This window comes from Lagopus muta, chromosome 4 (genome assembly GCF_023343835.1).
Source record: "Lagopus muta isolate bLagMut1 chromosome 4, bLagMut1 primary, whole genome shotgun sequence".
NCBI classification, from domain to species: domain Eukaryota; kingdom Metazoa; phylum Chordata; class Aves; order Galliformes; family Phasianidae; genus Lagopus; species Lagopus muta.
This window is the reverse complement of record NC_064436.1, coordinates 33,176,531-33,190,713: the sequence shown is the minus strand read 5'-3', so window position 1 is coordinate 33,190,713 and position 14,183 is coordinate 33,176,531. Positions and strand designations below refer to the sequence as shown.

General features: G+C 36.3%; 2 long non-coding RNA genes across 3 annotated transcripts; both read left to right on the top strand.

The window, feature by feature from the left end:
• The first annotated feature begins 768 nt into the window (after positions 1-768).
• On the top strand, positions 769-3,491 carry LOC125691961 (uncharacterized). The gene is made up of 4 exons (XR_007376372.1): positions 769-794; positions 2,063-2,153; positions 2,936-3,045; positions 3,158-3,491. It is a non-coding gene; the product is annotated as an uncharacterized LOC125691961 (long non-coding RNA).
• A 3,489-nt stretch (positions 3,492-6,980) lies between these two features.
• On the top strand, positions 6,981-11,849 carry LOC125691962 (uncharacterized). 2 transcript variants are annotated; one of them, XR_007376373.1, is made up of 3 exons: positions 6,981-7,158; positions 7,399-7,469; positions 11,773-11,849. It is a non-coding gene; the product is annotated as an uncharacterized LOC125691962 (long non-coding RNA). The 2 variants fall into 2 exon arrangements; XR_007376374.1 differs by lacking the exon at positions 11,773-11,849 and adding an exon at positions 8,279-8,669.
• Positions 11,850-14,183: the final 2,334 nt, after the last annotated feature.

The window sequence follows — 14,183 nt, the reverse complement described above, 5'->3', positions numbered from 1 at the left end:
ATATATGAGGGAAGCAGAGACACATATTTAGTCTTAATGGCCAAAGAAAATGTGGCACAAATTGTCTAGCTGTCAAAAAGCCAATGTGTTTAATAGTTTTCTCGTCTCAAACTGAGTCCTGTACGTTAGCCATAAAAAGGACTCAGACATCTCTATAGTTTGCAGCTTAAAATGCTACCACCATTAATTACAGCAGAGTAGAAGGCACTACAGGCTAGTGAGAATTTTGAGATCAAATATGCTTGGTGTCACAACCGCTATCCTGCCAGACTCAGCAATTCCCATTGACTTCAGCTTTGCTATGGCTGTTGATGTTCACAAATCTCCAGCTGCCCTAGTCCAGTCATGGGAACCAGGTAGGCAAACTCCCAAAATGTGAAAGAATATCTGAAAATATACAACTACCAACTTTCACCAGGTAGTGCATACCACAGACACTGGCATATTATTCTGTGATGTTTTGCTGCTTGAGCCACCAATAATAAACACACTGAAAAATTAAAACCTGTAAATTCATATTGAGAAAGGTATGGACTTAGCTTTCTTTTAAATAAATTCAAAATATACACTAGGATCAACTTCTGTGTATGGGAACTGCTGAGTCACAGCCTGAACCTCTGAGTGATCACCTGAGGCGAGCCATGAGTCAGCCAGAGGAGCACAGGTGAAGGCAATTCACTTGTGCTGCCGGAAGGGGTGGAGCCAGGCTGCACCCCTCCTAGACCTATTTAAGAGCTGGCTACCAGTGGGGAAGGGTCTCTTCTGGAGATCCCTTCTCCTGGTGCTTTCTGTAGGTAAGCCTTCCATTTATTCTCCTTATTATCCTAGCCTATTTTGCCTAACTCTCTTGTGATTATGATATCTTAATATCCATTGATTATACATTCTGCAACACCATGACACATGTATGGAGCTGAATTCTTAGTAGAAACAAGCTTTCTCAAGTGTTCTTCTGCTGTTATATTTCTTCTTGTATAGTTTCGCATCTTATTCTCTATATACTTCTGTGCAACCAAAAACAAGAGTAAAGCCTTTCTGTGGCTAATCTAGTGACCGTTAATTCTCAGACCATCTCAAAAGTTTGTGGATAAAGTGTTTGCTTCCTATTTTGAAGGTCATAAATTCAAATCCTGTTAATAATATCCCTTTATGAGACATCTCATAGCTTGTTTTCAGAAGCGTAATTGAACCTAGGTCAGTTAATTACTACTGAATTTCTCCAGCAACAATAAAAAGGAAAAGCTATCCACTAAAAACAACTTAGAAAGTAATACTTACAAAATGATTAGCAATTTAAACTGTCCAATTAAATGATGCAATTAAATTTAAGTAGATTCCTCATTAGACTAATTTTCAGTACTCATAACTGTATAAAACTCTTATAAAGCTTTTTGGGAACTGGGAATTCTGAAGCACTTCTGTGAACGTGTGCTACAATTGGGGTTCATGTTTGTATCTGCTGAAAAAATTTAGGTATGGGAATCATAAATGTACTTGTGGGGGATCTCGGTCAGAAAGAGTGATCTATTCTCTCTAATATTATCTTGTTTAGCTTATTGAAAGTTATAACACAGGTCTATCTTGAGTTTATTTGAAAGAATTGCCCTGTTCCATACTATAAGAGCAAATGGCACCTTGCTATGAACCAATAATTCTAGGATACAAGAAAACATGATACAAATAATAATAAATATCTGTAGGATTTTGCATTTGAACACCAAAATTAATATGCTGCTTCATTGCATTGTTCTAATATTTTACACAGAAATACTTTGCCTCTTCTGTCTTGTGAGACCATACACTTGTTTCTCAGGACTTGATGGTGATACTCTTTCTTCACATTGAATAACACTTGACAGAGTGATTAAAAAACACAGGGAAAAAGATTATGATATAATTACAGTTAGTATATTAGTCTGGGTCTTTTGGTTATATTTTAGGATGTTAACGAGATTCATAATTATTAATTGTACTTTATTTCCTAATGCCTTCTTTGTTTATAAGTGTTGGATAGATACCATGATGGCAAACGCATAGCAGTGACTAACTACCTTTTTCCTAGGAAAGCTTGGCCAGCGTATCCAAGCACAACCTGCCTAGCCACTGGGTGCAATTTCTGGGAGACCCAGAGAAAGCTCTGCCTTCATTACCAGGTGTGTGCCAAGAGCAAGCAGAAAGCTGGAGCATGAGGTCTGGCATTGCTCCAGAGGACTGTGACTCTGCTGGCAATGCACAGGAGTGGAAAGAATGGGATGCTTTTGCTGTTCTCCCTTTGTGAGGAGCTAAAGGCAACCATGAGACCTCCCCTCAGCCTTATTTTTTGAGGTGTCTCAGCCACGCCTCATATATCTGGCCCTGCAGATACTTTCTCATCTTCATAGCCATCCTCTGGCACCCAAAACTACACACAGTGCTCAAGGTGAGGCCACACCTGCACAGAGCAGAGTGAAAGGATGTTTCTGTCTCCATATTGCCATGGGGAGATTTACCTCGTTCTTTTTTCATCCAATTGGTAGTGTGCCTTTCATATTAGCCCACAAAAATCATTATCGTGTGCCCAGTAAAACTCCTCTGTAAAAGCATAAAGTCTTCTACTTAAAATGTAGGTTTTGATGTGCTACGTCTTTCCTAACAAAATTAAAATTAAAAAAGTAAGAAATGCCATGACTAAAAAAAAAAAAAGAAAAAAAGAAAAAAAAAAAAAGCAACGACATTCTTTCCAGTGGTGACTTTCAAGCTAAAGCTAGGACTTTTTTTTTTTTTTTTTTTTTTTTTTTTGGAAACTCACTTCACAGCATTTCTCACATATTAAGCCCTAAGGTGAAAAATGTTTTTTAATTATTTTGTGTGGGTTAAGTTAAAAGACTTTAAACTTTCTCTCTGCTTTCTACAGATATTCATTAAAAAATTATCTTTTTGTAATATGCAATAACAGAAACAGAGCAACAGCAATATGGGGCTCAAGCCCAGCACAGACTTCAACACTGAGGGGAGAAGGCATCAACTTTTCCATGTTGAAGGAACTCAACGAAACTCCCTGGCAAGGTTTGTGTAAATTACTCATACACGTGTTTTGCAAATTAAAGATGTCAGTAACAGATATAAATAGAGGAGAGAAAGCAGCTAGTAATTCTCAATTTTGTTGACTGTTTCACAGGAGAGGATTTCCCACCTGTGATCTCATTGAAAAAAATCTGAAAATTCCCTTTTGTTATGTCTATCATGTGCAATAATGGCGGAGGCAGAAAAGAGAGTTGCTGTAAGGTCTGCTTTTTCTTGTCTGTGGTGAAAGTGGATCTGTGTTGTAGTTTAAGTTTACCCTCCTGAAGGGCTTCAAATGGAGGACCTCCCTCCAAACTGCTGGCTAGCATGGCAGTCTGGATTGATCTTAGGCACAGAAGAGTATGAAAAAACACTTAAATTCTTCATTGCTGATCAATTTTTATCAGTAACAGAAATACAGACAGCCCAAGGACAGCAAATGGCACTTCAGAGAGCTCCCTTGGAAGGCAAGGGCTTTTTTTTGCACACCTCTGTAAAATGCCATCTGCAAATCCGCAGTCAGTAAAGGTAACTTCAGTGTTACATTCTCACTGCAAATCTTAAAGCACCTTTTATATCCCCAGAGGTATCAGACACATCCTGTGCATTTGATGAAAATTCATTTAGTTTGTGAGTTAACAAGCTTTCTTATCTTTTAGACTTAATTAACATGTAGTTTTATCAGCAACTAAGTTATTTGCAAAATCCACACACTCACACATTTTAATTTACAGCATACTATTTATCAAATAAATTTTCTTTTTCCGTTATGTGAATGAGTGTTGTATGATTGCTTTTTTTTGTCCAGAACATGTTTTAAGTGGCAGAAATTAAAGATGATAGGCTAATAGCTGAATGGAACAGAACATAAGCTGGGAAAAATTACTCACCTCGCTGCCTAATTGAACATTCAATTAAGAAAATGTTTTTTTTTTTTTGTCCTTTTATTTCATCCTTTCTTCTTTTGTTCTCTAAACCACAATTCAAAGAGGTTAAAGGAAGAAATTTTAGAAAACTTGGAACAAGCATATTATATATACAGAAATCTTTTAAAATTCATCTGTGCTTCTTTAATCTTGATGTGGATGATCATGACTAGGGTTAAAGAATTTGTCAGGCACTGACAAAAAGAAAATACATGATCTGAGGAAAAAAAGTCTTGGCCTTGGTCCTCCTACCAGCAGAAAATGCAAGTAAAATCTAGAGCAGCTGCATTATGTTATGAAGTAAAAGTCTCAATATTGGTCCTATCAAAACCAATTATTATAGTCCTCTATCAAACTATGACTATGATTATGGCTCTCTGAGAATAAATTGATTTGCCATTTTACATAATCTGTGTTTATTTGCGAAATCAGTATCAATCTGTTGAATGGCTTCAAATAAAACAATTACAAAAAATTAATTAGACTGGGCAGTTGAAAAGAGCAATTATCACCCCATGGCTTTCTGAAAAAAGAAAAAAAAGTGCATTTTTATCTTAGGAAATAAGAAAAATTACAGCAAATTGCTTTCTAGCATATCTACCATAAAAGGAAGAAAGCACACTGAAAAAAATATGCTGCAATGAAAAGAATTGCTCATAGATTCTAAGGTGGTAACTATACTTTATTGTAGATGTTATTTACTCTGCATCCAGTAGTACTTTTGGCAGCCAATAAAAGCAAAGAAAAATGAACAGGTTGGTGTGGGATGCAATAAATGGAAACTGAAAAAACTGCTTGTGAAAAATAGTTACCGTATTCATATGAATAAAATTAGAGATATTAATTTTGACCCCAGATAAAAACCTTGCTTTGAAAACGTTGAAGTGAATAAATGCAAGGTATTAAAAGTGCCTTCTGACTGCAGTCTGAAGTAGAATCAGCTTCTTTATGACTTACATCAACTTTTAACCTTCACTGGTTTCCCATTTCCTATATTTCTGTTAAAAAATACATCCCAACTTCATGGTCACTTATACGTAACAATCCTTACAACCTTTGGCATGTACTACTACGGGAAAAAGGAAACAGGTTCTTAACTCCTTAAGAATTGAGTCAACATACCCTGTGAAAACAAAGAATATTCAAGTATGAAGGAAGAGTAAAAATGAAAAACAAGCTCATGGAGACAGAGAGAAGTCAATCATGCAAGGCAATGAATCTACTTTGGAAAGAGGAGAACCTATGAAGTCTCACATGGCTGGAGGCAGTACTAAAACAACATGAGCAAGACCATAGGAAAAGAGAAACAAAACAGTTAAACCCAGTGCTTTATATTTTGACCTTCCTTTAATCCAGTAAAATGCCAATCATCAACAACATTGTTTTTAAAAGACTCAGGAAAACTTTAAAATCTGACGTGCATAGATAAGAAACAACCTCTGAAAGTAAGCCCGAACTAACAGTTTAAAGCTAAAGAATAGGGGGGCCCAGATTAAAATTCTTGAAATGTTATGTTAGGTCCATGAGTTTACCAGCACCTTGAAAATGTTCAGCTTTCAGGTATCTTTTGCAACACAAAAAGTCCATAGAATGGGATACCATACTCTCCTAAGAAACTGAAAAAGGGGCTTCCACCCACTCCATACGATTTCAGATGTCGTATTTAGTGATGATTTTTTTGCAGAATGGGTGAACAATCTTATGAAGAGCAAAATTCCCCTGCCTGAGAGCTGCAACCTTTACACTATTATACAAACTCCTCTTTCCATTTGCTTTCTTTCTATGCAAAAAAAAAGACTCAGGTACAGAGCATGGGAAGGGAATGCTATTGCTGCTGGACTTTTCCTGCCTTTGTAGAGCTGTTTTGACAAGAGAAGTCGTGATCTGACGTTTTTGTAGTTTGCAATTTCTCCCATAGCTTCTTCACAGCAGCCTCGAAATATAGGATTCTAGAAATCTAGAATCTAGGAGCCTGATCTAAATACAAGAGTGGGTTGAAATCAAGTTTCTGATGACAAATGCTTGAATTGCTGCATCTGGCTGCATTCAGTTACATGTGGTATCAGACTGTTTCTAGGTCCTTGAAATTCTTTTCTCCTTGTCTGTCCTATTTCAAAGCACAGCTTCAAATGACAAAGAAGATAATTCTTTGCAACTGGAAAATCAATGTAAAAACATGAAGTAAAGCTGTTTTACTAATATGGGTATAGCACTAGGGGTCCTCTAGAGGTGACAAAAAGACTGTACCAAAATAGCTCTGAAGCACTTGGGTTTGTTGACTACCTCTCATTACGTAAAATTAGCAAACCTAACAGTAAATCACTCCATTCTGAGCCCTGGGCTAGGTAGATATATACCATAAGCACATCTGAATCCAGCATTCTCTTGGATTTGTCAAATAACTCTTTCAAGGATATTGCTTGTGGCAGTAGAAGTTAAAAGCATTTGATGTTTGAAGCCTGTAAGAGTTGTCTATCTTTCTATTCTACTTTTGCATTACCACGGGAAGGGTGCTCTGAATTCAGAGGATAGTATGGAGACAGGAGTTGGACTCAATGATTTTCATATGTCCTTCCAACTCAGGATATTCTATATTGTATGATAACTGCAAAATCTGATTTCTTTTAATTTTCTATTAAAACTATGAAGTTTTATTTCAGTGAGACTACAAAGTCTATTAACAAGTGCTCTTAAACTAAGATTACCGCTTGTTAAGAAACAATATAACTGCAATACCTGAGAAACTTCACCCTAGAAACTATCAAAGAAAAAAAAAATAAACACAAAGCTAAGAGACCCATTCTGCTTTTGTAGAAGAAATGCTAAGTCGTGGCTTTGAAACAGTGATTGAGCACCTGATGAGAAGGCAGGGCCAACCAGGGGAAGCTCAGGTGCACACAATACATCTGAGTGACCAGAAGGGGTGGAACCCAGATCCATTTCTTCTCAGCCCTCATTTAAGGGTTGGCAGTGGAGGCTGTGTCTTTGGCTGTTGTATTTGAGTATGTCTTTGCTTGTTGCAATCTAGGATTTTGCTGCTCTGCTATCATTGTTTTGTTTTGCATCCTGTTACAGGTCTGAACTCTCCTGTTAAGAATTTTAATGCTTTGCCTACCAGCACAGTTGAAGGGCATATAGTTTAGAGTCTTCTTGCAGGTGTTGTGACACATATATAGTGTACTTGGGACAGGTAAGCAAAGAACATTTGTGAGGATGAGGTAGAGTGAATGGAGAAGCTCTAGTATGTAGTTATGATTAGAAGGACTGTATGCCAACTTGAATTTCTTCTGCTTTAATAAGAAAACTTGGAAAAATGGGGTTTTGTGAAATAATTTGATTTCTTGTTTTCTTTCTCATAGCAGAACTGGTTTTAAAAGTATTTTTTTTTTATATGTGATTGTGAGAATGAAACGTGTTCTATCTACTTTAGACTCTCCTATGGCTACCCTCAAGGGGAAAAAACTGCAAAGAAAAAATGAAGATAGTGGTAGCAAAAACAAGGTAAGACTAATAATCTGTGCAACTCTTAATTTTATAACTGATTTATGCTAGGAGGTTTCTTTTGTGTATGGTCTGAGGCCTATTCTATGTATGCATTCAGTGTTTTATCTACCATAACTGTTTTTGAGCTATGCAGTGATTAAGGTTGCAGTTGGGAAGTAAGATGTTAAATGCAGGATTTAATTGATGTAGAGGGAAATTATAATATTTCTGTATTGTTATACTACTCATTCTAGTCTATCTCTTGATGCTATGATATTAAGCAACAAAACAGCTTCTGTAAAACTGGGACATAAGCTCAAAGAAATACATGAAAACAAAGCAGTTTTTGTAAATATAAACGTATTTTATATTCTGTGCGTAGTAAATGTTGTTTTTCTTTGATCTGAAGCAAGTATGGAATTAAAAAGAAAGCTATTAGAAAGGGCTATTTCATTAAGGCTCTATTTTTTTTCATAAAGCTTTCATACAAACATGCCAGAAATTCATTAAAGTTCAAATGTTTCTTTGTGAACAGAGTGAGTAAATTAAAAGTTCAAGTATGTGAACCATCTGTACTGCATTGAGAGTTATAGTACTGTGCTGGGAAAATTGATGATGAGCTTTGCATTAAGTAATAATATGAATTCTACCGAAGTTCTGCCTATTGTCTGGTCCCTTCAACATTTGTTATTAGTAGAGCATTCCCCTTGGCCTTGTTTAACTCTTATTAGAATATTATACTTGCATGGCTCCGTAATTGCTTTGAAGGCCTTACAGAGTGAAATGTAATGCATTGTACCTCGTATATTGACTTCCTATATTCGCAGCTGAAACTGAAAGAACATAAAAGACATACTGCTTCATGACCTTGCAGAAACTTTAAATGAAGAAAACAAATCAGGCTGGAGACTCCTCAAAACAAAAAAGTTCTTACCAGATTTTCACTCATGCTTGTAATAAATATACGACAGTGTAACAGCTGAACTTAGCCTCTGGTATTTTAATAACTTTTGATGCTTTTTGACCTTGAGGGAAAGGCATGGGAACTTGAATACCAATGGGATCAGTGTGCCTGTTTGAAGTTATGTTGTGGATGCTGCCAATACCCTTGCTTAAAGAGGCATTTTTCCATAAGTGACTGAGAAAGAGAATGAGCTTGCATTGAGCTCTCACTAATGGACTGCAAAACTTTAATCTTGAGGAGGAAATTCCTTCAATTTGCTCATTTGGCAGATAATAGCATGCTCTTTTTATTTACTTTGCTTAGTGCCAGGCAGAGGATTATTAGTTGATGTAATGTGGGTTCAGTGGTATGTTGATGGGTAATAGCATAAGATAGTTTCCTGCTACTACTTCATCCTACTGCAATTTGCATGGCTGATGGGTTTCAGCAGTTTCAAGCTAATATGAGGAGTCTGGGTATAGAAGGGATGTGAGCTGAAGGACCATCAGGGGCACTTACAGAGATGGATAAGTTATTAAATAGGAGCATTCTCCAAAAGGAGTGGTCATGAAGGGGGATATGCCTACTATGCAATCTAAGAAAGAAGTAGAAATAGTAGATTTAACTTAAGCATTTTGAGCTATGCAGATTCAACTCTTGTTAAATCGGAAATGCAGGCTAAATTGATACATAGCAGAATAGTTTAATCCAATTTCTCTACTGAATTTTGCCTTTAAGAATGACTATAGAAAGACTTTATCTTGTTCAGTAAAGAAACAAAGAGGGAAACTCTTGATTGTTTTATATTGTATGCGTTTTGGAGGTGTGAGCTTCCTGAAGGAACAATGTTTCTTCCTGGACTGTGACATTAAAAATAAACAAAAAACCCCACCTAACTTATTTTCACTTACATTCCTGAAAAACTGAGTGCATTTAATGGAGGACTTGGTTTGTTTGGGTAACTGATGTCAGCATAGTTTAAAAACTAAAACATAATAGTCATAGCTCTAAAAAACACATCACAGCAGAGCACTATAGAAAAGGGAACTAATCTAGCTCATGCAGGAATGAGAATTTTTAGTCCAGTGTTGCTTAGGAAGAATAGCCACTGCTTGTAGTTTTAATTCTTCATAGTTAAGTTACTTTACCTTAAATTTAATATAAATTCAGGCTGTTCTCTGAGAGTATAGTCATTTGGTGCAATCCAAGCGTCACCAAGGCTGCCCTGTGAGATCCCTGTTGTATCCATCAGGACTCCTGATTTTTTCTGAAATGAAAGATTTTACAGGCTGTATGTAAAGCCTTACAAAGCTATATATTTTCATTAAAATAAATATTGGAGGCATAGGAAACTGGTGCAGAGTTTAAACTCTGGATCAAATCTGTGTTATGCAATAGTTATTGGGAAGTTTTGAAGAATCGAGGAATATAACATGAAAGCTATGACAGCAATGCTATGTGACAGGTTCTGCTTTAGCTGTGAAGACTGCATCTGGATACAAACTTGCTCTCAATTCAAAACCGGTGCAAAAGATAAATGATAAACGAGCCAGCTTTCATCTGGCAAGCTTTGAGTATACTGAGTAAAGTTAGTCATGAGAAAAGCTTCACTGAACAAGAAAATTGCCATAAAATATTGCAGGTCTATAAAATCTATTAAGAGTAAGGCATTTCTAGACTAGTTTCTGCAGTGCTACTGATAATAAGCAACTCAATATTTCTCACTCTGAGGGAATTCCTCTTGCTCATTAGTTGAGGACCATGATTCTATGTGCCATGCTGCTCCTTAAAATACAGACACTCCTGAAAATCCACTTTTGGAGTGGATTTGTAAACAAAAAGAAGTGTTTTATGGAAAGATTAAAGTACGGTTGTACTGAAAAGCCCAAGTAGGTAACTGCTTATACTCAAAACGACCTACCATGTAGGCACGTGTAAGCTGTGGAAGGGAGTATAATAGTTATTGCTTCCCAGTAGAGTTGTGTTAGCATGAGAATGTATGAGTTTAGTAGCATATTAATTGCACCTGATGATTCATCCTTCTGTATGTATTAGAAATATTTAAGTGACAATGTCCTTATGTTTGAGTAAATATTTCCTAGGACTGGGTGTGTAGAGTAAGTCCCACTAAAGCTATTTATTTTGCTACAGCAGTGCCAAATCTGCATTTTATCCATTCTCAGACATGTGCTACAGAATATTTATTATTAAACAAAATTAATTAAATATACATTGAACTGGCTGTTCTAAATCCTCTTTCCTATTCTAAGGAAGATCGATGCTGTGAAATACGGCAGCGTACCAATTTTTAATGAAACGTTTTTTGTCTTGAAGTCATACACTTTCCATAGCTCATTGAGATTATCTTACATAATTTGGATAATAAATAATGTGTATTCTAACTTTGCTCAAGGACTGTTGGCAGATGGAATTTGATTTGTAAGACATCTTTATCTTTTGTCTAGTTACACTTCAATTGCTATCTGAGCAGGGTTCTTGTATGGTATACTTGGTTCTTGCATTTCAACAGGTTTTTTTTTTTTTTAGTAGAAGTTGGAATGCAATATTGATTTACTTGATAGAAATCATCTTTTTTTGAAATTAGCATGGTCTGTTCTATGTTGAATATTCAGCATAATATTAAATAATGCAAGGATCAGTTTAAAAAAAAAAAAGTGGAAGGGAAGAAAATTTGTGAGGCCAGCTCATGAAATCAGTTCAAATATGATCTTTTAAATCAATCTCATAGAACTGCAAGGTATAGACAAATGAAGATACTTAGGCTACTGTCTAGGTTTAAAAGAATTTTCTATATCCGTAGTTAGGTTTTTTTCTATATATGTCTGTGTTACATCTTCCCGTGGAGCCCACTCAGAGCTGGAATGTTCATTTGTAATGCAGTGCTGTTATACCAATTTTTGACTGAGGTTATTATTGCACCTGCATGGGGAGACTGAGACATCAAAGGCATGAGACATGAAATACATGAAAGGGAGAAAAACAGTAAATTTAAGGATTTGATTATTTGTGTAAATTATCTTAGGTATGGCATCTCTCTTTGATGTAGTTGGCACAGCAAAAGGTTGCGAGGTCACACTTTAAAATATAAACTGCTTTCCATATCCTCCATGTTCCTCCTCCACAGCAAGATTTTGGTGCAGTGCAGTCCCACTGCCTTATTTTCTCTCCTTTTCAGAGTTTCCCTGCATAGCAGTTGCTCATTCATTATTTAATGGGTCTGGTGAGAGTAGTATTGGAAGATGATGCTGTAAATCTCAGTCTTTGGTTACTGGAATCCTCAAATATGGTTTTATAAGAGGGCATGTCAGTAAAGCTGCAATCTGCCTCCTGAGATTATTTTTTTTTAAATCAATCTAGAAATATTGCAAGTGGAAGTGATGACTTGCAAAACCAGACCCTCACTGAAGATGGCAATTTCAAGAAGGGGTGCACTCACCTGTGCTCTGATTGCAGCTGGGAGATGCAAGCAGGGTTGCTTGTGCAGAGTGTAGCCTCGTGTCTTTGATTCCTAGTCTCCTCTATAGTAGATCAGGAATGTTTTGTGTTTATGAATGATAAAGTTTGCTGGTGTTCCGAAACTTAAGCATTTATTTTGATCATACTTAATTGGTATAGCCCTACATCACTTGCTTAAGCTCATTAGCTGCTGTAGTGTTATAGGATACCATTATAACTTCCACGAAAGAGCATGAAGCTTTGTATAAAGATCTCCATTGAATGAACTTGGTAAATGCTCACATTAACCACATGTCGCCATAGGATTTATTGCCTGACTTAGTAAGTTCACTGCAAATGGCTGATTTGCAATGTTTAAATCTCATGTATGGCATGAAGCACACATGTTCAAAACAAGTCTGTTATGGAGAAATGATTCCATGTTATAGCTCAGGCATACTTTGTGCTTATTTCTGCAAAATCCTACTCGTAAAAGAGATTCTGGTGAAGTTAGAATTTTTTTAATAAAATGCCTCTGACATCAGTATTTTAAAGCTGTGATGTTATTCTTGCATCACATTTCATTACACAGAAAAAAAATAAGTTATTTTTTTTTTAAACTGAAGTGTATTTCAAATAGAGTTTCAAGGTCCTTCTACTGGTTTTTTTGCACTCAGTATAGTGATGACAGTGCATCAGCTGTGAACTTGAAGGAATGAAGACATTCCTGAAGTGGAGGTTCGTAGCACTTTTGTCATTATTATTTTGTCACTATTATTCAATATGTACTAGTGAAATACTAATAATCCCTCTGGGGAAGCAGTATTTCTAAGCTCAATTGTTTAACAATTGAAAAAAAAATAAAATAAATGCATAAATGAACAGGCAAATTACCCACAGGGTATCATGAATTAATTTATCCCGTGGGGCTGTTCAGTGGATTAATTAGTAATGCTTGATGAAATAGTCACAATTAATGTACTTTATTAGCTGAAATATTTTTCCTTCCCTCCCCCCATGAAATTGCCTACAGAAGCCCGTAGATTTTTTTAAAATGTGTGTAATTGGGATAACACCCCATCTGGATTTAAAATGCTTATTCAGTGAAGCAACCTTCCTGTCTGCTCTGTGGCACGGAGATCATGCAGACTGCAGTCCTAAAACACTGCTGAAGATGTATCCCTCTGTTTCTTTGTCTGCCTTCTGAGTAAGGTGCTTAACTGTAGGAGCCCATCTGAATTAATAACATCGGAGTGTGCCCAGCTCCAGGGCATGCTAGTGTATTGCCCTCTCTATGAAAGAGGATGGCTGTTCACTCAACCTGCGGAGTCTGCTGTATAATGTTCTAACCCCTTTCTTGCGCACTTTTTTTTTGTCACTGGGAAGTAATGATGAACTTCAATAGATTGTGCATCTGAAAATTAATTTTACTATCGAAGTACAAGTGATCAGCTGTGGCATGACCAATTTAACTCGATGAGATGGAAAAAATTGATTATTTCAGTCAAAAAACAAAAGCTCTGAGATAGCATTTTCCTCTGTTATTGATGGAAAGAGATATTTTAGATGAGACTATTAGCAATTTAATTTGTAACTTAACAGTATGTCTAGAATTTCAGGCAGCTGTGAGAACAAACTGTGATTTCCTATCCCATAATAATGCATTATTACTTAAAAAGAAAAACTTCAAATGCATCCTGAGGCATAGAAATTTATCCTGTTTTGAATAAAGATAGCACAAAATACATACAGTAAAACAGGAAATATGTTCTTTGAGCAGCATGTTTCATAAATCTTTGGTTCAGTGATTAAAAACTAGATTTTCTGCATTTCTACATCAGTTTTGATTGTGCTGATCAATACAGTCTGGGATGCAAACAGAAGCCTGTGGGGCTTTAGAAGATAAAATGTATGAAGTTCTTTTCTTTATGGAAATGGGGCATTCTTAAATGTGGTAATAAGACAACAGCTATACCTACATAACTGATCTCGTATTTCAAAGCAATAAACTGGGACTCTGTGGTGTTCATTACACTTGAAGTCTCATGTGGTGGAGGAATAGATTAAATAATATGCATGAAAGCAGACCAGTCACCATCGTTTTGGAGAAAATAATCTCTTGATGACTCAGAAAAGACCTGGGCTCTAGCATGTATGGGCAGGTGGTGTGTTGTGGGGGATTAAAGTTCCCCTGTGAGTCAACTGCTCAGGATTAACTTTTAAATTCTGTGAAAATTATATCTAGAAGTGTGATGCGGTGTGTTTTCTTATTTCTGGCAAAGTCATTTTTTTCCCCACATGGACATATCATTAAAGGCAAGATCCAGGATGGA